Source organism: Amblyomma maculatum, chromosome 11 (assembly GCF_055883805.1).
Source record: "Amblyomma maculatum isolate TAMU_Amacu chromosome 11, ASM5588380v1, whole genome shotgun sequence".
NCBI classification, from domain to species: Eukaryota; Metazoa; Arthropoda; class Arachnida; order Ixodida; family Ixodidae; genus Amblyomma; species Amblyomma maculatum.
In genome coordinates this window covers 154,941,073-154,966,024 of record NC_139354.1, presented here as the reverse complement: position 1 = coordinate 154,966,024, position 24,952 = coordinate 154,941,073, and the positions used below count along the sequence as shown (strand labels likewise).

Genomic DNA, 24,952 nt, shown 5'->3' with positions numbered 1-24,952 from the left:
CTAGTAAGCAATATCCATGATTTATCTTTGAAATGCGTTAGCTTCACAATTATTGGGCGATTTTTGCCTACCTCGAATCGACCCAAGCGATGCGCACGTTCGATTTGTTGATTTTCAATTGCAATGTCAAGCTTGTCTAAGCAAAGATAAACACGTTTCTCGATTACGGCCAGGATTCACCGAGTTCGTCTGTGATTCCAAAGAATAAGTTCGAGTGGCGCAAGCGATTTTCGGCTTCATCGTACTTGTACGTCAGCAGTTTGACATCAAAAGAAAGTTTGGTCAATTCGGTGGTGGTTTCAGATGCGGCACCATTTTCAGGGTTGTTTTCAACAATTTTTTCAAGTACTTCGACGCGTGAGGAAAGTCGACGCACAGTCTCTTCAATGCTAGTTTGTGTATACCTGATCAAAGCAAGCTCTGAAAGTATGGTGTTCTGGCTCAATTCAATCCGTAATACGGCCTCTGAGATGAATTCAAGGGACGGAAGGGCGTTGTTTTCAGAAGCGCCTGGGTTTAGTTCGATTTATCAGGATAGAATGAGCAAAAAAGAAACAAAATGGGCGTTTAGGCAAAAGGAGGAGGCAATACATAAGAATATTTGGCAAAGGTCAATGGCATCTTTGGGGCACGACATTGCTAGCAGGAAGCGGTCACTAGAGCGGATACATGTGGCACAGGGCAGATAATTAACCTGCAGTAGGAGAAAAGCTCTCTGCATGACCGGCTAATTTGCGGTGGCGTGCCCACCGCAAATCCAACGGCTCAGCGGCTTATGTAGTCGGGGAATTTCCGTGCTGGTACTGGCATCATGTTGCCAGACGGGGGTACTCTTCACCGCCGGAAGCTATGGATGCAGATGAAGTTCGTCGTCTGCGTGCCAGCTCGTAGTCTCAGCAGCCAGCCAGGCGGATTCTTAGGCGCTGCACACAACCGGGGGGCCTGAACGGTAAACATTGAAAGCTGTGATGGGGATTGTCCTGGATTACATAGCGGCAAACAAAAGCAAAATATAGGTTTCTCTTTATCGAATCATTCTAATTTCATATCTCATTGTGCCCTGTCACACGCCCAAATATATTAAATGTAAATATCAAAACTAGGTGTCTTTACATTATGAAGCTTAATTTTTATCCCATATACATATGGCATTTTTTACCTTCTTTAAATTCTTTTTCTAAGTCATTGCAAATGCGCCAGCACATAGGTTTTTACATAAGCTGAACGCATTACTTTTAGAGAAGCTTTATTTTCTAAAGCATAAATAAAGCTAAGCAGCATACCTACATCTCGGCGCAGGCTGTACCAGGGGAAAAGACATTAAGCAAACATCGGCAGAATTACCTGAATCCAGAAATTGCAAACCTGAACTACTTCATTCGCGCCAAAAAGTCGGCATGCATTTTTTAAGACTATTTCACATGGAAATCAACACTCTTGCCACATCTGGCGCTAGTTCGCAAAAAATATTCAATGTGTATTGCAGCGGATCGAGCAGAAGAACTACGAGATTGCAACAATTTGAAATATTTTGCCGTATCGATGGCGGTTATGGCGAAAATTTCTTAATTGCCTGTGAACTAGACTTTAATTACTTGCTACATATCAAGTGGAGGCGCTTGTGACTTCTCTCGTGAGCGAGCCGTAGGTGGCCAGTGTTCCCTAACGCAACAAATGGCAGACGACATGGAAAAAGGGGTCAGACTATGCAAGATCAATATTACCAAAGACGAAAGATGAAATTATCACCATTCGGTCAGCGGTGCATTGTGTGTGACGGCTACGAACCCTTCCCCAGGCTACGATAGCTTCATATATTCTGAGTTGAATCGTGCGACCACAAAATATTAAAAGTTTCACTGACGGCACGGAGACGCACTCGCTAACACAAATAGACTAAATTTTGAGTTACAAAAGGAGCAGTTGGCCCAAGACACGACTCGCACGTCTTTTCTATTGAAAACCCAAGTGTTCAAGGACTCAGGAGCCAGGAAGGGTTCGGCATTTCGGCGGGAGAGTCCATTTCACTTTCGGGTCAGCAGCAGGAGCAGTGACTTGATTCCCGTTTAGATTCCCAACGTCTCCGCAAGGCACGAAAAAAATATAGAAAAAAAGAAGTTGTGGTGTGGGATGGAGCCAGCCTGACACAGAAGTCACGAGCCTCACTCTTTGCCTCTCCACCTCCTCACAGCAAAAATAAAAGATGAGAATACAAAACGTAGGGGGAGATACTCCTTAGGAGGGTGAACGCGCGGCCCGGTTGTCTGCTGGGCAAGGGAGAAAACAGTTTTGGGGCAGGTCGGTATGTCAACTTACAAAGCAAAATCTAGCTGCGATTTAGCTCTGGTTAACCCTAGTTGTATTGCGTTAGCAACGGCGGAAGCTTCTTTTGCCTGCTACATTGTTCCCCTATCAGGCCCTATCAGTGTAAAGTGCTACATTATTGTGAACACTTACACAGAAAGTTGAGCTAGTTGGTACATACTTTTAAGGAATAACAGCGCGGAGGCGGTGTTGTCTTCTTCCTTGTCCTTCTTCTCCGCGCTGTTATTCCTTAAAAATGTGAACACTTACGCTCATCTTAGGAGTTTGACGCGGCATTGTAAGCTACCAGCCCACATATAAATGAGAAGTGTGCAATGCTGCTGTACCGAATGTGCAGAGAAAGCATTAGCTGCCGGTGACCCAGCGTTCTTCTTTTTCTTCTTCTTCGGTTGCTAGGCAACAGCGCACCACCTGCTCGGCTGCTGGGCTCAACCACGGCTACGTCCGGTGCTACGCGACGAGGCGAAACCTGGAGTAGTATTGGTACCGCAATAAAAACGTGCCTCGCAAAGTGGAAGCTAGCATCTCTCTTTGTAAGTCGACCGGGAAGAAAGATGGAGGAGGAGACGGCATTATTTTGGCAGAGGCAGCGCGTCCGCTGCGGGCGCCTCGTTCTCGTTGGCACTTCTTATATCTTCACGGGAGCGGCTGGAAAACTCCGATGCCGTGCTCTTGAGGCCTACTCGCATGACGAGCTGTGCAGTATACTGAGGCAATCGCGCGCGCGGGTCGCGCTGACGAGCTCGCTTTATTATTTTTTCAGTTTTACTCGAACCTACACCCTGAACTCTGTCCCTGTCACTCCTCTCTTATTTCCTCTCACTGTCCACTCGCTCACTGTTTCTGCCAGCCGCGGATCTCATGTTTAAGACCGCGGCTCGCACAAGTCATTTCCTTCCTCCTTGCCTTATTTTAATTATATAATTCCTTGCGGGATAATACGTCCTAGTGAAAAACGCGCAGCTAAGCCAACTTTTTCTCCAAAACAACTGCAAACAGTCGCGTAATATGGTCAGCCGTGTAGTGTGAACTGTTGATTTATGGTGAAATAAAAAAGGCTACTCAGAGATAACAACAAATCAGAACAGTGACTAAACCAAATTCAGATGCATCGCACACTTAAATGACATATCATGAATCTATTATGTTTTAGTTAAGTGGAAGAAATTTTACCGTTCTTTACCGAAGAAGTTTGGCAAGTCGATCGGTCGAATTGATGACTATATCGACGGTCCATTAGGGTAGCTAGAAATAAGGCGAAGTGCTGTGCAAATCACTTATTCCAAACCTGCTGCAACTTCACGGAAGTATAAGCCAAAAGGAAAAATGATAAAAATTACAACTGTTAGCCACTTCACATTGTTTCGTAAATCTACAAGTAAAAACCATAAAAAAACAAATATTTTCAAGAGCATATAGTTACGATACGGCAAGCCGATGAAGACAGGAGACAGAACATGACCGATGGCGATGGCAGAGGACGTTTATTGAATGTTCGCGGGCCTAGCGGGAGCGCTCCTGCCCGCGCCACTGCCCGTTTCTTCTTCCTTGTCGTCCGTAACAATATCAATAAAAATCCTGCAAAAGTGCAGTGATTTACGCTGAAAATATTTACATTACCATTGGCAAGGAAGGGAGAAAATAAATCATCAAAGAATGCAGAAATATGCGTTGTTACATCTTCAGACTAATGCGCACGCAGTCTTGACCGTTTTCACTTTACTGATCCGATTCGCTATTCGCGCTGCGTCTACGCGTATTACATGCAAGGCGGCAGTAAGAAAGACTGCTTCTCTAGCTTGAGCAACATAGAACGCCGATATCAGTTGCTCTATCACCCGACCGACTGTTGATGTTGTGTATTGCGTACGCAATACGCTTTGTTCCAAACGTCAACTAATTTAATAATGATAGATTATTAAGACAAATAGACCGCTAGAAGCGCCAAGGTGCTATTCAACATGTATTTCAGTTCGGGTTCAAACTCTTATAGATCTAAAAGTTGTAATATTAATTTCGCTGCCCACCAGTATGCAAACAACACGTTAATAATAAAATGTTAAGCATGAATGCGCGATTTACTATGAGGACGGCTCATGTGCTTTACTTAGGAACCAAACTGTAATATATTAAGAAAACTTATGAATACGGCTCTACAACAAATTAGCGGATGGCTGAACCGAAGCTCGGCGGTTACAACGATGCTTTGAACGCGTTTGATTGTGATTCACGTCAAATGCTATTGTCAGAAATGCTGGGAAATGGCTTCTAGATACGTTTTAAAATACAGAAATGTGGAAATCTGTTTTGATTTGAATAACGTACGTAGGGCAGTTTTTCTCTTGTTACTGCATTATTTTCACGTAACTGCCACTGCCGTTGCTGCCACTGCGTCGCGGAAGCCTCTGTGTGTTGATTTATTTATTTATTTACATTACCCCTCAAGGCCAGAGGCATTACAGAGGGGGAGTGGCAAATACACAAAAGTGAAGAGAGTACAGTATGTACATGAATGTCAAATAGCACCTGAGTATACAATGTTAGCTAGAGCTACGCGGAACTGCTCATAGTTAGTAATGCCGACAATTTCTGCGGGAAGGTGGTTCCAGTCTTGTGAGGTTCGCGGCAGGAAAGATTGCGAGAAGCATTTCGTGTTACATGATAAAATTACAACTTTGTGTTGATGGTCAATGCGATGAGATACATAAATTGGACGGGGAATGAGGCGATCACGAAAAGCGGGATGATGGTACAACTTGTGGAACAGGGTTATGCGGAAAACCTTTCTGCGCGATGTCAGTAGAGGGAGACACAAATTAGTCTTCATGGCTGTTATACTGGCTGTTCGGTTGTAGTTAGCAAGAATAAAATGTACAGAGTTATTTTGGAGCATCTCGAAATCAGTAATTAAGTTCACATGAGTAGGGTACCATACCGGTGAAGCATACTCGAGTTTCGATCTTATTAATGTTTTGTATAGTAACAGTTTCAAGTGAAAAGGAACATTATAAAAGTTGCGACGTAAGTAGCCTAGCATGCGATTAGCATTTTTAATAATGTTCTCGGTATGGAGGGACCGGTCGAGGTTACTAGTAATGTGGACGTCGAGGTATTTGTATGACGGAACTGATTCCAAGGAAATGTTATCGAGGTAGTAGTGGGGTGGGGAGGAAGTTTTTCTAGATACGCGCATGACTTTGCATTTGTTAATATTTAGCTGCATTAGCCAATCCTTGCACCATTTACCAATAGCAGAAAGGTCTGACTGAAGTAAGATAATGTCGTTAGCATTGCTTATTTCTCTCTAAATGCCACAATAATCGGCGAAGAGGTGATTATGAGAATTTACAAGAGATGCAAGATCGTTAATGTAAATCAGAAACAAAAGAGGACCAAGAACGGAACCTTGTGGAACTCCAGAACACATTTCTGTAAAGCTAGAGTTATAACCATTAGCAGAGACAAATTGTGAGCGATTAAGTAAAAAACATTCAATCCATTTCAATAACTTGCAGTCAATGTTCAGATTTGATAGTTTGTGAAGTAGTAGTTTGTGACAGATCTTGTCGAAAGCTTTCGAAAAATCTAAGAATATGCATTCAGCTAGTGATAAGATGTCTAGAATGTGATGCAGAGCATGTGTAAATGATATTAACTGTGTTTCACACGAGTAAGATTTCCGAAAACCATGTTGCGCTGATGTAAAAAACGAGTTCGATTCCAGGAAATTAACAAGGTTAGTGAATATTATATGTTCGAGCATTTTGCAACAGGTACTAGTGAGGGATATGGACGATAATTACGAGGGGATGCTTTACTGCCGGCTTTGTAGACTGGAACCACTGTTCCGATTTTCCACTCATTAGGAAGTGTTGAATGATCAAGTGATTGCTGGAAAAGTTTTGATAACGTTATAGAAGAATAAGCCGAAGTGTTTTTTAAGAACTTTGAATTGATACAGTCATATCCCGGAGCAGAGTGAAAACTGAGACCATCATTAAGCTTGTTGACTCCTGGCATATCAATGGTTATTGGGGGCATGATAAAATAGCTTGAATAGTGTATTTGTGCCTAGGTACATCAGATATGGTTGTAAAGCTGTCAGTAAATGCGCGGTTCAGAACCGTAGCACAAACGTCAGAAGGAACGGGTTCACCTGATGGGTAAGTTAGGGCGATGCTATCATCAGTGGAAGGAGTAATGACACGCCAGAATTTTTTCACATTCTTGGTTAGCATAGAGGGCAGTACTCGTGAGTAAAATTTCATTTTAGCTTCTTTCAGCGCATGCACGTACGTATGGGACGCAACTGTATATGAAGCCCATCGCTCGCTAGTTGGGGAAAGCTTCGCAATACGGTAGAGGCGTTCTTTTTGTTAGATAGACGCTTGGTGTGATTATCATACCAGGGAGCGTTTGAGAGATCGGTTACCGTGCGAAGGGGAATGAACTGTTCAGTTAGTTGGGTCACTACAGCTGTGAACATGCTCCAGTTAGTTTGCACACTATGGTTGTCAAAGTTATCAAGGAAAACATTGATAAAAGAAGATAGCTCGGTCTTTATCGCCTCAAAGTTTGCTCTGTTGTAGTCACGTATAACTTTTTCTTTTTAAGGTTATTCGTAGGAGATAGGTTAATGTCAAGGTGCAGCAGCAAGTGGTAGCTGATGCCCGGAAGTTATGTTATAGGTGATACTACGTCAGATCGATTTGTTAAGACTAAATCTTGTATATTCGCTGCGTTTGCTGTTATTCTAGTTGCTTGTGTGCACAATTGTACTAAAGAGAATGTTGTGCATACATCTATGAACTCGCGACCTTAAGAAGAGAACGGGGACATTGAAGGGGGGTCCGAGATCCATGTTATGTTCGGAAAATTAAAATCACCAAATAAGAAAAGCGGACATGAAGGAAAACGTGTAGTGACCATATTAATAGCATCATAAAGTTCTTCACTAAACCTAGGCAACGAGGAAGGTGGACGGTAGCAAACCCTTATCACTACTCGCTGGTGATTAAGGATGATCGCGGACCAAACTCTTTCCAGGTTAGTCTGGATGTGTATGCATGATGAAGGAATGTTATTGGAAATAGCTAGGAGCACTCCGCCGCATGAAAAATGTTCAGCGTTTAAAAAGATTTCACTGTCGCGAATATGTGCAGTGAGCCATGTTTCTGTTAAGGCGATTATTGTAGCGGAACAAGTGTCGATAGCTGATGTTAGATCCATATACTTGTTCAAAACGCTTCTGACATTAGTGAAAAGAACAGATACTGAAGCTGCGATTGCCCGACCACTACCCCTCCCACGTACCTAGGATGTGTTATCCGAGACAGAGGCAGAACCAACATGAGCGCTGCATGTATCAATGTTATTGACTGTGTCAGTGTTAGTGTCGTACATGTAACAGTACTTGTTCATAATTACCTTATTGTAGCGCAGCTTGTGGGTGGGGGAACCAGGTTGGCTCTTAGCAAACTCGATAAGCTTTTTTCGTGCCAGACGTGTTGCCACCGAAAAATCCTCAGTAAGGGAGACCTGTTTATCTTTCAGGCTGTAACGCTTGGTTGGGATTAAGTCTTTTGTTTTGAAATTTAAGAATTTCGCAATGACAGGACGATATTTGTTGGTTTTGAAAGTCCCTAATCGGTGGGCGCGTTCTATTGCGTTGGGGGCAAGGGAGCTAGGGAGGCTGTCGGTAAGAATAGCGGTTAGTTTTTCTTCAGATTGCTGCCAGGTTTCATCGGAATCTGGAATGCCGAGGAAAATTAAATTATTGCCCCGGGATCTATCATCAAGCTCATCCTGCCGTGAGTTTAACGAGTTGACTAACTCTGAAAGTTCGTCTGTTTGAGTGTGAATGTCGGAAATTTCCACGCTCAATTCATCTATTTTTTTACAGGTGTCTTCAAGCACATCTAAGCGGGCCGGAATGGCAGTGATTTGCAACCTGCTCTAATTCAGCAACCTGTGGAGATAAGTAAAGCCTTAGCTGCTCTCACCGCAAATGTGGATGACCTCTCATCCTTATAACAAACTGTAACCAGCATTGAAATATTTATCAAACACATGTCGGACACATATGATCAGCTGCTTCAAACAGAGAGGCATGAAAACGAGATCGATGCTAGTCGCACGCCCCGCCGGGGTGGCGCAGTGGTTACGACGCTCGACTACTGTTCCCAAGGACGCGGGATCGAATCCCGGCCTCGGCGGCAGCTTTTCGATGGAGGCGAAAAGCAAGACGTCCGTGTGCTGTGCGATGTCAGCGCACGTTAAAGAACCCCAGGTGGTCGAAATTCCGGAGTCCTCCACTACGGCGTCTCTCATAGCCTGAGTTGCTTTGGGACGTTAAACCCCACAAACCAACCAGCTAGTCGCAATAGGGTCGATGAAATTGAAAACAAACACGACAGAGAAGAAATCGTAAAGTTTCAGCTTGAAAAGAACGATATGGAACGGTACAGACGCTGCCAGAACATGGAAATTCGCTGATTATCCCGGTCAGCAAGTGAAAACCTGCTCGTAAAAGTGAATGGCACTGCGAATCAGCTCAATGTACCATGCCTCACAGAGAATGACATTGAAGGCCTACATCATCTGCCTGCTCGAGCAAACACTGTTCCAGCTGTGCTTATCAGGTTTGCGAAACGAGCGACGAAAACAAAGTGGATGGCTAAGCGTTAAGGCCTTAGGGACGGGGTCTACTTTGTTGACGACTTGACTGCTTTAAATAAGCTGTTGTGGCTTGCTAAATCCGCAGCCAAAGAAAAGGGGTATGAATTTGTCTGGAAAAAGGAAGGGAAGGTGTATGTTCGAAAAGAAGCAGGTGTTAATGCCATCAGGATTGGGTGCGAGGCAGATTTGAACAAACTTGTGTAGTCTGGCCTCGTATACAAGTTTCATACGAGGATCAACCTTTTTTTGTTTTACCATATGTTATTTCAATACCACAACATTTAACGACTTACTCAGAACTGCTAGCTGCTCTTAAGACAAGTCTTTATCTATTTATCATTTAAATTCTCCAAAGTTTGAAAAACCAAATCGAACGCATTGAAGGTGAAATTGAATCACTAGTGCACGAATTTGAATTTTTGGCATTTACGGAAAAGTGGTTGAGCTGTCCGGAAGATGTTATGCCAATCGGAGGTTATGAAGACGTATCACAGTTCAGGGTAAACAAACGCGGAGGGGGAGTACCTCCGTTCATAAAGAACCGCCTACGTTTTGACAGAATAAACAATTATTCACTTCTGTCTGACCATTTTGAAGTTGTTGATATCCTCTATCATAATGCAGCTATCATGGTAGTGCATCGTCCTCCTCATAGCGACGTGTCTGTGTTTTTTCAGTTTGTTGAGTCTTTTTCGGAATATACCAGTCAACACAAAATGCATGTAGTACTACTTGGTGGCCTGAGTATCTATAATATGAGTGTTAACCAAACACAAATAAGGTTATTGGAAATAATGTTATCTTTTGGTTGCGAAAATATTCTTGATATGCCTACTCCAATAGGCCTTCAGACGGAAACCCTACTCGATGTATGTTCTACAAATGTTCTACCTAACAACACCATGTCTGGTGTTTTCTCTTCGGGAATAAGCGATCATCATTCCTATTTTGCACTTTTTTCGAATATGAAGGCAGTGGATGCTCCTGTTTACATACGTAAAACCTGCGACTAAAAGAACATCGCTAAATTTTGTTTACTTATGTCTAAAATTAGCTGGGTTGAAGTATTCAAAACGGAGAGCTCATCTGCCGCTTACAACATATTTATAGAGAAAACACTAGTTGCGTTTAACAAGACGTTTCCAATTGAAGAAGTTAAGAAATGCAGGAAGCAAGTAAAGAGTTATTTGCACGATTTCTTGGAACATCTAATCAAGAACATTTGTTAGAGTTTAAGAAGTTTCGGAACAAATTAAATCAGCATCTAAAAAAGGCCAAAATCGCTTTTTTATCGCCTTAAGTTTTCATCTATACGCATCAATAAACTTATTGGAAGAAAGCGACATGTTCTTCCTTCGGAAATGCAAATCGATGGAGTTCTTTATAGCGGTGCCTGACTAGCTAATAAACTTAATGCTTATTTTTTAAATGCAGAAAATTCCACTTCTTATACTCTTCCCCCAGCTGTAACATCTCTCGATTCCTTTTTGTTCCCGGCATTTCAGAGTTCAATATTCTTATCTCCTACATCAGAAGAAGAAATTCTCTCAATTATAAACTCAATATGCAATACATGCTCTCCTGGCCCAGACGGCATTACTGCACTAGCCGTAAAAGCTGCAGCTACATTTATTACCTTTCCTCTCGTGCTTCTTACAGGTGAATTCCCAGAAAAATGAAATTTTCTGAAAATGAAAGTAATTTTCAAAGGAGGCAATAAAAATGACCCCAGTAACTATCGTCCTATTTCCGTACTGCCTTTGTTTTCGAAAGTTGCAGAGCGAGTTATCTTTAGGAGGGTATACAAATTCCTGAATTCTAATTATATAGTTTGTAAGGAGCGGTATGGATTTCAGCCTGGAAAATCCACGCAGGCAGCTCTGCTCGAAATCAAAAATAGTTTGACTAATAATATTGAACATAAGCTTTTCACTGTCGGTGTGTTTCTTGACTTTTACAAAGCCTTCGATTCGGTTAAGCACGACATTCTACTTCATAAATTACAGAGATATGGTATTTGTGGAACGCCTCACAGGTTACTGCAAAGCTACTTGTCCAATCGCACTCAGTACACACGACTAAACAATGCCGTATCTCAATCAGAAATAATAAACTTCGGTGTTCCGCAGGGATCCATACTGGGGCCCCTTCTTTTTATATTATGTATCAATGTCATAGTAAAAATTTCAACTTATCTTTATATTGTTTTATACGCAGATGACGCGAAGTAGAGCGTCGCACCAACTCCTGGCTACAGAAACTGATGCTTTGGTAGCTGTGAATTAATTGAAATTTAATGTTAAGAAAACTAAATTTCTAATATTCCGACCTAAAAATAAGCCTATAGATTATCCCATTCAACTCCAGTTTAACGATACCCTGATTGAATCTGTAACCTCCTGCAAATTCCTGGGCGTGTTTTTCCGTAGTGACCTAGGCTGGTGTGGCCATGTAAATCATGCTCGCCTTCAGGTAGCTCAATCGCTTGGTGTGATCAATCGTATCAGACACATATGGCCCTTGCAGGTAAAAAACAGTTGTATTTGCCCTAATATATTCTCAACTGGTGTACTGTAATCTAATCTAGGGGATTTGCAACAAAACTTGTTCAGGCAGATTATTTTCTTTGCAAAAAAGAGCTTTACGCGCTTGTTCCGAAAACCCTTCAACCGGCAGCCACTCATTCACGCCCTACATATTCCTCTATTCCCTGTGTGTCATAAGTATTCTGTTGCTGTACATACCTTTCATAAAATTAAACAAGATATCACATCATTTAGAATTACATATCTGAACAGAAATACCGGCTACAGTCTGCGTGTTGCCTCTCCTGTTTCCACTCGCGCCCGGACTAATTACGGCACCCTACAGATAACCAAATTAGTATAGTATGCGATGCCTATCCTTCAATAATTGATGATGCTATAAACAGTACAACTATTTTTCAATATAAAACAAAAATGAAGTTGCTGTTTTCTACATCTTAGGAATGCACCAAATCTGTGACTTGTAGTGCTTGTCTTACGTTATTTTGTTTGCATTTTGTGTCGCAGCGTTACTGATGTAATTTCCTTTTTTACGATGCCATGGTTCTTATCTAATTTCTTACAATGCCAAATATAATCTATGAGAGTTTCTTTTTTTTCATTGGTTATGCTTTGTTTTGTTTTGTCTTGGCGAAACTGACCTGGAACTTATTCATCTTTCTGCTTTGAAGTGTGACCCAAGGTGAGGCCTCGTCAGGAAGAATGCCATCTTTTGTCTCTTCCCGTGGGCATGTTCTGTATACATATTTCATGTCGGAATAAACTTTATTATTATTATTATTATTATTATTATTATTATTATTATTATTATTATTATTATTATTATTATTATTATTATTATTATTATTATTATTATTATTATTATTATTATTATTATTATTATTATTATTATTATTATTATTAAAAAGATTGTGTGTGGTGACATTGAAGACAACTCGGGACCATTTGTCGAGGAAATGCTTCAGAAGCTAGTGTGTGGCCAAACAGGCATACAAGGAGATATTGCTGATTTGATGACTCGCCTTGAAACCACAGAATTTGTATTGAGGTTATATTGGCCATTCTGGAGCGGAAATCTGAAAATATTCTTAATGACAGCAGCAGCGATTCTGATATCCATTCGATCATTTATAAAATGAAAAGGCTCAGCAGGTAGAACAAACTAGTTGGCTTGGGAAAACCGTAGCCGGAAGCCAAACCTTATTGTTTTCGGCCTTGAAGAGAGTTTCGATGAATCGGAATAATCTGTGCGCGCTAAGGTTGTGAAATAAATATATTAAGATAAGCTCAACGTAAAATGCACGCCCGTTGGCCCAATCCAGAGATTTAGAAAGCCTGCACATAGAAGACCGATATTGCGCGCTTTGAAGATTACAGAGAAAAAGATGCTATTCAACGCAATGCTAGGAAGCTTCAAATGGCCATTGCACAGAGACGCCCCAAAAGCAAAAGCTTCCCTGGGAAAGAGCCAAGAGCAAAAAAAGATGAAGGGAAGAAAGTGAACTCATTACGTCTGCAAGCAATATTTCACCATTTCAAAAAGGAAGAGCACTCGTCAGCCTAAAATTTCGTTTCTCAGTCTATCATCAACGCTTCAATTTCGGCACCAGGGACAACCTACGCCCAAGCGTAGCCCGACACACTAGCACCTTCATTACCGCGTCAATACGCCATATATATCGCGCATTAACACCCCCTCCCCCATCCATGGCCGCGGCTTTAGTCTCATGTGGTGCTCCGCATATTGAAGAACACGTGTTTCCTCTCAGTTGAGTTTTTTTTTTTCGTTTCTCTAGCATTTTTATCCTTGCCTGAATATCGGTTGCTAATATTTTATTTATAAATTTAATTATTACTTTTGTGTTAATATTTTAGGGCACTGCTGTTTTAAAATGATCCCATCACCCCTTATTGTCTTTATGTTCTTCGTGTGCATCTCAGGTTCTCTTTAAGGCCTGTTATTTGTCTCAGTAGTGATAGGTTGGCAATTATGCTCTTGATTGTTCTTGTAACATTCCACAAGATAATATCCCTCTTCTTGGCCTTCGAGCTGCAGTATTCTGTATATAAAGTAAAAACAAGAACTGTCGAGACTGATTTTTTTTTAATTTTTTAAAATATTCAAGTTCCTCTAAACCAGTAAGAGTTAAATACGACGTTTTACCTAGTCCCCACCAGGGAGACATAAACCTCGCATTAAGCGCCTGATGGCTGCAGCTGCCAATGTGGAGCCCAACAAAAATCTAACCCTACTGACGTCCTCGGGGAAGCATGGTTGAAGCTTGATTGGTGCTTTTTAATAAATCTCAAATGCGATTGCCTTCGACGCCGGTCAGCGGCTACAAGTCATGCAGTTTTTTACGAATTCCTTTTGTTCGCTTCAGGTTACCCTGCATTTCAAAACCGCATCTTTCGTTTCATACTGGAATGCCTTTAAGGAAGGCAGACCTAGAAGAAAAGGCGTGAAGTTTATCCGAATGGGCAGTGTTCAATGCAGAAAAAATCATTTCCAGAATTAGAATTACAACGCATGCAGCCGGTTGTACTTAAATAGGTGTACCAAGCAAAAATTGCACAAGCCGTCTTTAGAATCTATTAACGCAAGGTAAAAAGGACACTGCCCGAATATTTTTTTCTGTTTCTGCATGCTCAGTGCTATACAGACGCGGCTTTACGACGTGTTTTGTAATATACGCCGAGATATATCTCGAATGAAAACCGCCACGCGCGACAGTTTTCACATTTGTTTCAGGTATTGACAGTTACCTTTGGCAGGGTCATCTCTAAGTTTAATTGTCAGATTTAAATTCAGCACAGTCGGGTGCAGCAGCCATCCAGTAGCTCGATGACTATCGAGCACATAGCTGCCATCATAGCAATAGAGATGCTTACTTACCTGTAGGCGCAGGACTGCCCAAAATAAGTTCATTAATTTTGCTTCAGTTGTTCAGGTAACCTATAGTTAGCAAAATGGCTCCTTACACAAGAATCTATTCTGAACCGCCTCATAGGCATTGAGTTATTTGGTTGCGCTTCGTGGAGAAAAGGGCGCTCCTCGATTGTTGCGCAATCTCTACTTCACGAATACTCTCCCTGTAGTAGACATTTCTGCTCTCATGTTTTCTTTTTTTATAACACTTGCGACAGCTTCACCGACAACATAGCGTGCTGCACGCTAATTTCCCTACACTGGCTCAGTGCGTCATGCTGAACGTCATACATTTTTTATTTCATGTGATACCATCGCTTCAAAGTCGATTGCAAGGACCCCATATTTATAACCGAGGATTAGATTCATTGGTCCACGTGTGCCGTATCAGAATGTCATTTTTTTTAGCAACGAGTAGTGTGCCCGCCACAACGTAATAATACCCTTCAGCCACAAAAAGCAAATGCCGTGTCTAGCTGAGCAGCACCTGTCCATCATCAAATCCCCAGGAAACTTCAAAAAATGCTACTGGTGGATCAGTTCATAGGCAGAGCCCTCGGGAGTCACAGTAGCTTGCTTTCCTGGAAGAGCGAGGCCGTAGTTCCGGCAATGGAGCATTCCGTTACTCCTTATCTAACATCATTTAAGAAATTTGGAATCTTTATTTCAGCACCTTGTTCTTGTAAAGGCGTGACATTTCTGTCTAGCACATTCCGCATTGTCCTCTGTTTCGCACGGCTCTTGTTGTGGACAGCCGTTCTCGCAGGCCCCAATATAATCGTGCACTTTCCGTTAGTGCACATTGTCAAGCCCACACGCCATTCAGAGGCGCCATCCTACTATGATATGGTGCACTGGTCTCTGATTATCCGAGCATGCATTGCCATCTGGTCTACTACGTTGTATTCGCGCTCTTTGATATCGTTTGTCGAGGACGGGAAGAGGTTCGAAGGAACACACTTGACTGCCGGCGACAAGCTTCCATCCAGTAAACACCGGTCATGGTTGGCCCTCGTTCGACTTGGGGCTTCACTTGTCTTGTCAGCATTTCTTGTGTATTCGTGCATCATCAATATCCTTCGTGTGCCGCGTGGAACTCATAGTTTTGCAATCGAGAGCGCATTGCTGATATCGGAGACATTATCTAGGCTCTTACCTTGCCTTTTGATCTTCCAGCATGAGCAAATGCTTGGAGCAGCTATGGTAGTCCTCACCAGCTACGCAGACATGCAGCTTCGGGCTGCAAGAGCCATCGTGGGACGTTCTGCCGTTAGCGTTTGTCGCTGGCAGTGCTGCGAAAGGTTGCGTCGAGATCTGGTTACGATCCGCCGGCTTCAACAAAACTTAAATCACGCTTTTCAGTGGCCCGTTGTAGCCCTTTGTGCTAGTACGTTACTCCTGGTCTGCACAGGCAGCAAGCAGCTTGTGGAGCTTAGAGGCCAGGGTGCGCTCTCTGCGCAGTTGTGGGTCATTGCGCTCATCTACCTCCCATACGTCTGCAGCGGAGTTGTTGACGTTGCTTCCATGAGCCATGCCTTAGCTGGAAAGGTAGGTCTCACACCAGGATACCGTTCCTTAATGTGAATGTATTCTTTGCATTCATTTTACGTCATACAGTACATGTTTGAAGCGAGGTATTTGTGCTTTCGATGATTTAGTTCTCAAAATCAAGGCTGAAACATGGGGCACAAAAAAATCAAAAAATAATGTGCTCATGTTTTAATCTATCAAAATTAACTTTGTATTGTAATCCAATAATTTCGTTTTGGTCATCGACTGCTCGTGAGAGAAAAGCAACACTTTACTCAGTCCCAGAAGAGGGCGAATAAAGGTTGGTTGGCACATTTTTTCTTGTATTCAAAAAATGGTGCAAGTGTTTTTCTTAAGTGTCCCATCTTCGCTAGCACTGTTTCAATATTTGCATGAGAGGTAGAATTGTCTATATCGACGAAGGACGCTTTTTGGCTGCATATTTGTACGCAAAATATCTTTATTCATGTGTGCGTGGGTGCTTGGTAAATTGTCTTGAGCATACCGGCCCGCTAGGCGCGGTCACGAACCGGTTTCAAATGGGACCGCATAATCAACAGCAAGTCAGTGTCTTGGATGGCCTTTCTTTCTTTAAGTAGAAAGCCTTATAGTATGCCCGCTAGCAACGGAACTTGGCGGTGGTGGGCAGAGAACGTGGTCTGTAATATAGGCGCGATTTGTCGCAAATCACCTAGTCCCAGCAGTCCCATAAAATGTCGTTGCAGTAGGCACACATAGCAACACCTAATTCACCGTAATTTACATTTTATATTATTTCATATACCTTAATGTATTTCATCATTCATCTCAGGCCTTTGCATTCTTTTTAAGCAATCTTAAGTGCCCAGCTATATTTGTCCCTGCCTGATGACTAGAACAAACAGGTATTTTTCTTAACAGAACATGTTCATAAGCAAAAATATATTTTGAAAAATGTGTACTCCCCCACTTACACCCTCTGATGTTCCTTCTAGGGTTACATGCGTATATTGGTATATAAAAGATGGCCTGAAATTTCATACAAGTTACTGTTGCTGCCATGAAGCGAATTCAGTAATTTATAAGGTGCATACATAGTAGTTGTTTTCTGCACTAGAAGAAAGTTTTGACGGGGAAGCTACTTACCTAACAAAAAACATAGCCACACCCGACTATATCAAGCTCGCAAGTGATTAGGAAGTAGCGCAATATGTCTAGGGTGCGACGTATAAACAATGACGATAGATCAACTTAATCAGTGAAAGGCTTTCCTAGCCTAACTTTGATCGAATCCCAGTAGCAAAGAGTATTTCCATGAAACAAGACAATGTATATCAGGTTCCTAACCCTATCACTATTTTTATGAACAGAACAACCAATCAGGGTGTAATGTATAGCTGGTTTCAGCAGTGGCTTCGCTAACGAAGGGAGCGAACAATGCCATGCAAGGGCCGCCGTTATTCTTTAATTTCTTAGATTGGCTTCACGGCATGGCAGCTATGCGACAAGAAAATAATTAAAGCGAACTGAAAATCACATTTAAGCGCCCCGCCCCTTTTCAACTAAAGCGATACACATGCATTAAGGAGGGATGCATGCCTATCATTTTATTTGGCTTCACGGCACTAGAACTGTTGGCTGGTGCCCAGGAGTCATATTCAGCGCGCAAAGCTGGCTAAGAGTTGCCAGAAAATGTGCTTCTGTGGCCGTCTGTCAGATATGTTGAATTACAGGAGAAATTGAAGTCGTCTGCACTGGTTGACTCATTAGTGTTGTGGGAGGAGCCTTTCTTTGGACTCCATCTTATCTTATGTACTGTTCGACTAAGCTCGCTATACCAAGTGGCAAGGGCAGAGGCATGTCATTTTCCATTAATTTTGGTAACCTACCATAATATATGTGCTATTCGACTCTGTTGTACTTTAACCATGATTGCGAAGAGCGTATGTTTCTTATATTGTCCTTAATTCGAATGCTGTGGGTTCAGTAGGGCCGGTGCCGATTGTAGACCAATCCGAAGCGTTAAACTACCGCTCGGTTCAGCACAAAGTGTTTATAAAACTCGTCGGAACACTACCTCTCGTTATATGACATATTTGTCAAACATCACGAAATCGGGAAATTGCACCACTGTCATTATCGGGGATCTATACGTCCTTATCACTTTTAAAGCTTTAGTTATCACACCTAGCAGTTATAAGCTCCTTACGGGCAGTGTGTGTGTGTTTTCTGCATTATCGCTAGGAAGTCTGGAAGATATTATTTTCGTTCGCTTGTTTTCCTGCATCATGGCTTTAACTTGGCAAAATTAAAGCCTCCATATTTGATTAGGAGAGGACCAGATGTCTCTAAGAGTATAATTGAAAACCTAAAAGGAGTGTAAGCTCATACTATGCAAGTACGAGACCCCCCCAAAAAAATTTTTGAGCAGTGAATAAACAAAATAATCATTCACAATGCGTTTTCTGTACAGTTCAGTTGCTTAGCTTACGAAAATCTGAAATTTAAAGAAATGTTTCTTCCAGTGGGAGTTCATCATTCGTGACTAAACTGAATGGCTAGTTATCCTAACCACAAACTGTATAGTGCCTCTTGATCATATTCAGCAAATAGGAGTGATTGGAATGGGCCCCATTTTAGTAGTCTTCTTTACAAGCGTTCGTTCTCCCATTGACCTGCTAGAGGATGACCGGCGCTATCACGTTGGGCGAAACGCATATTGCGCCTTGTAATTTCGGAGCTTTTTATAGTATACAAATTCCGCTCCTCCTCATCTCACACAATGGTGGCGCGGTAGTTGGTGTCAGCCGAGAGTTCTGCATTTTCGTTAGTATGAAGACTGTAAATAGAAGTTTGCTTGCTGCAGGCTTGTTAGTGTTCATGTGTAAACCAGCCGAACGGTGGCACAAATTCAGTCTATTGCTGAATGATACTTCGATAAAAGCAGCCTCTGCCGTTGATTGTCAAATATCACGTTTCTATATCGGAATATCTGCAAGGTGATGAAACAACGCAGTGAACGGGACACCGCGACACGAGAAAGCACAAATACGTGTAGCTGTGTCCCATCCCCTGCGCTGTTCCATCACTATGAAAAACCAACTAGCCCGCCACCTCGCTCTTATCTTGTAAGGGAAGGCCATTGGGGTAATCGGCTGTGGCTATTTCCCTGTTTGACATGGACCCTGACGTGGGTTTGAATTTTATTTTCAGAAAGATTTGGATTTATTTATTTAAGCTACAAGATCTTCATAATTGATGTTTTATTGTAACGTATACCTTTTACGTCCAGGAAGAACCGCACGGGTTTGGAGGAAGTATTAAAAGTTATCGTTATAATAATCAGCGTAATACTGCACTTTCTATCCCATGCAGAGAATATTTAGGTGCATTTTTGATTTGCACCAGGTGTTCGCAGTACGATACCGTATAGAAAGGGAATCAGCGAATACAGACGCAAGACAAGAACGAAGAAGGCACACACCACAACGCTTGCTGCGTGTGTTCGTCACAGCAAAGACACATAAGCCTGGCAACCCTTTCAGGACGATCGTCACGGAAGAAGGTTCGTGGCAGAAAGTGTTTCAATCTACCTGCAGCATTCCCTCGAGGGACTGGTGCCTGCGGATCCTTTTGTTGTGCAGGGTTCAATGAGCCTGGTGGAGTGCCTCAATCGCGGTTTCCCCGGCGCTAATGCAGCCTTTTCGGTAGACATTGTGGACTTGTTTTATTCTGTGCCCCATGACGAACTCTTTATTGCTGTGCGCCAATTAATTGAAAGATCTTGGACAATTGCCTTCCAGAACAAGGGTGGCATCACTTTCGAATCCTTCCTCGAACTTTTAAAAATGTGATTGAATTATACGATTGGCGCAGCATGAAGATGATTATGTTGTGCAAAAACACGGAATTCGTATTGGCTCCTGTGTTGCACCGGTGCTGTGCAATATATTTTTAGCATATTTTTACTCGATGCTACAAGGCTGCCTAAGCGACACACGTGTTGCAAAGGTTTTTAGATGTGTTGACGATTTTTTAGTAATTTTGAACTTACCCGAAACTGACCAACTTACCCTTCTGGCAGACCAGATTTTAAATGTTTTTAGCACCTGTATAAGAACTTGATTTTTACGAATGAGATTCCTCCTGACAAGACCATTAGGTTCCTGGATTTAGAATTGACTTTTTTACCCAATCAACACGTTTGCTGTAAATATACGCCCAGGTCTAAGAAGGCCCTTTCGCCATATGATTCGGCCCATTCTAAGTTAGCGAAGCGCAGCATTGCAAACTTGTGTTTTTTGAATGCCTTAAGGAAGAGTTGCCCTCATGTGATGCAGCAAACTCTGGCGGAGCAGGTTGAATGGCTACAATGTTCCGGGTTTCCTCCCTCAGCTTTCCTGGCGGTGGAGGAATCCTTGGGGAAAAAACTGAAGCTATATTCAAAGGCTGCCAGGCCTGTAGAAGTGGAATTAAGAAAGTTGGAAGCCATTTCTTACTTCCACAAGACTTCTCATGGTCTGAAAAAAGTGGCTCAGAAGTTTGGTGTCACTATGGCATTTTCTGCTCCCTGCAAACTGTCCGGTTTGTGAGCCCAAATCTCTGCTGACCTGCGCAGAACTGATGTTTGCAAGACGACACACCAGACAATGTTCACCACATGCGCAGTGGGCGTGGTGCATTCAATGCCGTTGTCATGCGGGAAAATCTACATTGGCCAAACCGGAGCATGGTTGAACGAGCGCCTGAGGCAACATCGCACAACTTCGGGCACAGGCAGGACTGCAAATGCTCTCCTAGTTTTCACACTGCCAGCATTATCGGTCGGGGAAATCTAAACGAGAGCTATTGGAAGCTTTCCTCATCAGAAAGAATACGCAGAAATGCGTCAGTGAACCGTCCGTGACTATCACTTAAAAGGAGTGGGAGTTTTTATCTTTATAGTAGCTATTTCGCCCTGTGGTGCGCATAGTGTAATTAATGTCTGTAGGGTGTGTGCGCCGGCAGGAAGTTATTTTAAAATGAGCAATTATTCATCTTAGCAAATCAGTTGTAAGTCCAGCGTTGTGGTGTGTGCCTTCTTTGTTCTTGTCTTGCGTCTGTATTCGCTGGTTCCCTTTCTATGCAATATGAACCAACTAGCGCAGCAGTTTGCACTCCTGAACTAAGATACCGTACTCGTGTGCTCTCGCATGATTATGCTTTCACAAGTGCTGACTGGAGGTAATTTCGCCATGTTCTATTGCACTTGCAGTTTGTGGCCATAAGAAAGGTTCTTCGGTCGGCGGGACTCTGCGACATGTCTGCTGCGCTTGCCACCCAAGTAAGCAATACATTCAAGTATGCAGTATAAAGGAGTTTTGGTGGTTGTGGGGTTTAACGTCGCAAAGCTGCTCTGGCCACGATAGGCGCCATAGTGGAATTTGCCGGAAATGTCGACTAGCTAGGATGCAGAGGCACATTGCAGCACATGGACGCCTTGCTTTTCGCCTCCATAGAAAAGGGGCCGGGATTCCATCACAAATCCTTGGGCACCGCAGTTGGGCTTCGTAACCACACCAACGCGGCTTTGCCCCGAATAAAGAAGTGATGGCATATTTCACAGCGAAGTTACTGTGTCACTAAAACAGCACAGTGATTGCACCACACCGTTCATAATGCTGCAAACATGCGAGTACCGCCTATTATCTTACCTGGCAGTTACGCAGGGAATGACGCCAACCAGGACGTGGACATGCTAGTATGAGTGCAATTGCGCCATGGTATAAAGCGCGAGCCTTTTAGCTTCGCAGCTGCAGCAGTGAATGCAATCATGCAGGAAGCCTTTGACTGCACAATCTGAACAAGATTTTCTCAAATTCAAATTTTATTCGGCAAAGAAAAGTTTACATGGAAAGCAGGAAAAAATCTGCCAGAACAGCTTGAGGAGCCCTGACTCCCAACCACACGGGCAGCAGAGGAGCGTGCGGCTGAGGTAAAACAGTATAATAACGAAAGCATACAGGATTCATAGAACATCGTTTAAAAAAGGAATGTTATAAAGCAAAGAAAGTGAAGTCGCTATGTTACATTATTGTTCAAATATTGAGCGCAGTTCTCGTGGCGATATACGATAGATGTCAGTGTCAGTTTCTTGAATTATTCAATTTAGAAATGTGGGTAATTGGAATTTCAACATCTGATGCCCAAATTTGTTCTACATTTGGCTACACGCCACTTTTCAGGATGGCGTAAATTATAAACACAGAAGTTTGCTGTTAGCTGTGCGAGGCATCATATTTTAATAAACCAAGTTTATACATGTGGCATAGCTTGTAATCATACATTGATGAAACAGGAATTATGTTGTGACTTTTAAATAGACCTGCAGTGCGAAAACGGTATGAAACTTTACACGCTAGGCGTAAAGCTTTTTTTTGTAAGACAGCTAGATTGTAGCAAGAAGCAAGTAGCGCCAGCCTGTGCATCTTTTTCTCTGTGTCGTCTTTTAGCGCTGCAAATCTTTTTAGTAACTATGAACCAACAAGCCCAGCTTGGAGTCCAAGTAGCGCCGTCCTGTGCATCTTTTTCTCTGCGTCGTCTTTTAGCGCTGCAAATCTTTTTAGTAACAGCTAGATTGCTATTGTTTCCCGCTGCTGTTGTTGACCGCACCAGAAATGCGTGACCCAACAAAGAAGAGAATAAAGAATTGTATATGAGAATGTTAACAGAGGTAGGGAAGAAGTAGCAGTGGCGGCGCATAATGCCGATGAGCACCGGACGCGATATTCGGAGGTCGTGGGTTCGGTTCGCACCATCGGCACGTTGTTTTTTCTTCTACTTTGTGTTTAATTATCGTTCCCCTATACAGATTACATTACTAATTTCTGTGATTATTTAAGTATACATAAAAAAAGACATAAAGTACCATCCCCAACGCTTTCCTTGGCCACGCCGGCTGTTGGCTTCTTTCATTCATGTATTATAACGAGCACCCTCATTTCCCCTTAATTGATCTGCTTACGTATATATATATATATATATATATATATATATATATATATATATATATATATATATATATATATAGCGAGAGAGAGAGAGAGCGGGGGGGGGGGGGGGGGGAGCTCCAGATGCACCTGTGACAATATGTAATATACCGTGCATGGTCTGAACGATGGAAGCAGCCTAAAAGCGGCTAGGGATAATACAATCGAAATGCACGCGCATGGAGAAAAGGAGAGCGATGTCATTATCAATATTACTAATGCGTAAAAGAGCCGAAAAGGAGGAAAATAAAAATGAGCCGACTGAAACCAATATAGTGCATAACACAGAAACCACTTTGGTACGCTGAGCTTCAAATTGGAAATTGTCAGGGAACCTGACTGACGGGTTGGCTGTTAGAAATTGTCCCGGTCTTTAGTGCTCATTCATCCTTAAGTCGGTAAATAAATTGTAGCCCATTACAGGTTTCTTCGTCTTCTCTGGTATGTCCTCCTTCGCTGCAGCAGTGTAGCTTGTTTATTTATCCTTTCTGAGCACAGCTATTATGAAGAGGCTGGGCGGCCCATGTCTTTGCTTCAACCGTATGACGGTCTTGAAGCGGTCATGTTTGTATATTTGTACAGTTCATCGTTTTACTCTTGACTTGGCTTGACTCTTGACTACAGAAGAATGCTCTCCCAAATTCAGGTGAGCGTAACATCGACTCTCGTTTGTTGTCGTCCGCAGATCCGCTTCGCACTGGACAGCATCGACCCGAACAGCGTGTGCATCACCGGTGCGGGCCTCTTCACGGTCAATCTGCAGCTGCTGGTGTCTGTGAGTTGCACTGACGCGTCCTCCTAATACCGGTGTACCGCAACGTTGGGAACAACGTACTTATGCTGAATTCTTACCTAGATGTGACACGATGAGAATAATTACATTTCAAATATATGTTACGCGGCGCCCGCTCATGCAGCCTCTACGAGTACGCATCGATCGACATTCAGATTGAGCTCAAGATAAAGGTTGGCTCTCGTCTCAGTGCCTAGGTAAAGGATTTGTGTAGAGATGTGCCTCAAGATAAATGCAAACAAGAGTTTCAGGTACGAGGGAAAAAGTAAGGGTGGTATAAAAACATGTTTCGTAACGCTGTGTTGTGAGGAGTTTTTATTTTGTTATTTACGTATGCCAAACTTAAAATGAGGCAAGATACGAGTGATTATAACGATGCTGAAAGCATAAAAGAAAGCAAAGTTGCGGAATTAAAATTTCGTCACAAAGCAGCGGGTAACTAAACGCAGCGAGCAGCGCATGCGCGCAGAAAAGAAAAAGATGTGGTATGCCAGTAATATAATGCTGCGACCATTATTCACCAGACCACATTGCGCGCCCAAGATGAACCCAAAGCGATAATTACGAGATTAAATCATACACACCGCGATGTTTGTTTTTAGAAAGCAGGTACTGTAGCAATCAGAGTCTTAAAAGAGTAATTTACAGCTGTCTTTTGGTATAGTTAACTTGCCATGCAGTATAGCGGCTTTCGTACGTCTTGAAAAACCCAAGGCCAAAATGACAGTCTCATCTTAGTAAATTGCTGCGGAAAGGTTTGCTGTCTGCGTGAAGCAAGAGCTGACACTAAGATGAAAGGGACGCTATTTGTGTGAGTGTTAAACGATCTGTACCAATACCTGTGGCAAATGTCTAATCTTTGTGGTGCTCGGCCGGCACGGCCTTTCGACGGAGCTGAAACAGCGAGGCGTCCTTGTGCTGTGCGATATCAATGCTCGTTAATGATCCCCAGGTGGTCGAAATAACTATGTAGCCCTCCACTAGGTACTGCCTTTCCATTTTCACTCCCACATTTCTCTCTCCCCTTAAGCGTAGTTCGGTTTTCCACAAGACAGTTGTGACAGACACTGTGCCTGTACATTCCTGCGAACACATTATTATTATTTTTAGTGCTCGTATGTCTTACAGTGTCAGCGTACGCCAG

General features: G+C 42.6%; 1 pseudogene; it reads left to right on the top strand.

Annotated features, from left to right (window-relative positions):
* The window catches only part of LOC146175219 (uncharacterized), a 95,354-nt pseudogene that overhangs the window by 49,987 nt on the left and 20,415 nt on the right, over window positions 1-24,952 (top strand).